Source organism: Choristoneura fumiferana, chromosome 29 (assembly GCF_025370935.1).
Source record: "Choristoneura fumiferana chromosome 29, NRCan_CFum_1, whole genome shotgun sequence".
Lineage (NCBI taxonomy): Eukaryota > Metazoa > Arthropoda > Insecta > Lepidoptera > Tortricidae > Choristoneura > Choristoneura fumiferana.
Genome location: NC_133500.1, coordinates 12,171,673 through 12,174,344, shown reverse-complemented (window position 1 = coordinate 12,174,344; position 2,672 = coordinate 12,171,673).

Genomic DNA, 2,672 nt, shown 5'->3' with positions numbered 1-2,672 from the left:
CTTAGTCCGCGATGGAGATGGCTTAAAACCTCTCGAGCTGTAATCGAGAGACGATCGATGAGGCAGCGAGAGATAAGAATCGCGACAGGCCTAGCATAAATAGTGTATATTTTTAACACCCGACGCAAAAAGAGGGGTGTTATAAGTTTGACCGCTATGTGTGTCTGTCTGTGGCACCGTAGCTCTTAAACGGGTAAACCGATTTGAATGAGGTTTTCTTATTTGAAAGCAGGTTTTCTAGAGATGATTCTCAGACATGTTTTATCAATATCGGCTCAGCCGTTTTTGAGATATTGAACTTTGAAGTGACAAAGTCGGGGTATTCCTACTTTTTGTTGGTCAGTTCAGGTTATTTAAATTATAATCTCGTATGGAATGGACGAAAGTCATACAACAGTGTGTGTTGCCATTGATGACATATGGATTTTTTTTTATATATACGACTGAATGGCAAACGAGCAAGTGGGTCTCCTGATGGTAAAAGATAACCACCGCCCATAAACATCTGCAACACCAGGGGTATTGCAGACGCGTTGCCAACCTAGAGGCCTAAGATGGGATACCTCAAGTGCCAGTTATTTCACCAGCTGTCTTACTCTCCACGCCGAAACACAACAATGCAAGCACTGCTGCTTCACGGCAGGATTAGCGAGCAAGATGGTGGTAGCAATCCGAGCGGACCTTGCACAAGGTCCTACCACCTGCTACCACTATGGATTCGAGACGTGGTGCTTCACTATAGGTCTTATAAAATTATAAATAGGCTCAGAGTTGTTCAGTGAGCTATGAAGAGGGCTACGCTCAGGGTCTCTCTACGGGATCGAATCAGAAATGAGCAGATACGTAGAAGAACAATAAAAAACCGGCCAAGAGCGTATCGGACATGCCCAAAATAGGGTTCCATGGCCATTACGACAAAATTAAGTAATATTTTTCTAAGGATTTCGTATTTTATACGGAATCTTCCAAGTTTAGGTACATTTTATACCTTAGGCTGCTATTTACTTTTAAAACTACTAATAATTTTCTAGCAAACTTAACCGTTCTAGTTTTCCTTGTAACTTTGATACTTACTATCATCTTCAATTTTTCCAATTTTTCCACCCACCGGTTTAGATTTTAGAGGAACACTGAATCAAAAAAATGACTTAGCAATCCCCTTATGGTTTTTAAAGATCTATCCAACGATATCCCACACTATAGGGTTGGATGAGAAAAATAACACTCCCACTGTACGTCTATGGGAAGTACCCTAAAAAAATTTTTTTTTTGTTTTTTTTTTGTACCGTTTGGCGGCATAGTTTTCATATATATCCGTGAAAAATTACAGCTTTCTAATATTGATAGTCCCTGAGCAAAGCGGCGGACGGACAGACAGACATGGTGAAACTATAAGGGTTTTTGCCATTTTGGCTCCGGAACCCTAATGATGATGTTGAAATGGAACGCTACATTTCCTCCCACCTGTGTTGTTAAAAGCCAGGAAAACTGCGGGCAAAAGCTAGTTTTGATTCTAATTGTTTGTAGTTCATTGATGATATAACAAATTTCCCCCCTTAAATATTGGTAGGCGGCAATGCTAGACTTTCGCTGACCTCAGCCGAAATGAAGGGATGGCGGTAATGGCGTCCACTTGACTCTTTCATGAGACGGGAACCTATACATACCTACTATGATAATAATATTGTCAATACACCCTTCGCTCTAGGTTTAACGAAAAATGTAGATTGAAGTTAAGGGACAATAATAATCTATACTAATATTATAAATGCGAAATTGTGTGTGTTTGTATGTTTGCCCGTCTTTCACGTCGAAACGGAGCGACGGATCGACGTGATTTTGGCACAGAGATAGTCTATGGGCCAGAGAGTGACATAGGCTACTTTTTATTCGGGAAAAATGCACAGTTCCTGAGAAAACAGCGTGCGATAACCGAATTCCACGCGGGCGAAGCCGCGGGCAAAAGCTAGTAATAATAATAAATGCATTTATTTCGAGCAACTTGGCCCATAAAATAAATACCAATGCTACAATGCAACGCCAATGCAATGCGCTGCAATGACAATTTTTAGGGTTCCGGAGCCAAAATGGCAAAAACGGAACCCTTATAGTTTCGCCATGTCTGTCTGTCTATCTGTCTGTCTGTCGGTCTGTCTGTCTGTCTGTCCGTCCGCGGCTTTGATCAGTGACTATCAATGCTAGAAAGCTGTAATTTTACACGGATATATAAGTAAATTATGCCGACAAAATGGTACAGTTAAAAATTCTAAAAGAAAGAAGAAAAATATACCTGAACTTGGAAGATTCCGTATAAAATCCTTAGAAAAATATTACTTAATTTTTTCGTAATGTCTACGGAACCCTATTTTGGGCGTGTCCGACACGCTCTTGGCCGGTTTTTAACTTATGTAAATGAAGGGTAAAGAGTGAATTTTGGAATACCTTCGTCACACATGAGTCAATTTACCCCGATATAGTAAAATCCATACTAATATTATTAATGCGATAGTATATTTGTATGTTTGTTCGTCTTTCACGTCGAAACGGAGCGACGCAACGACATGATTTTCGGCATTGAGAGGTTTATGGGCCAGAGTGACATAGGCTACTTTTTATTCCGGAAAGATGCACAGTTCCTTAGAGAACAGCACGCGATAACCGAATTGCACGCG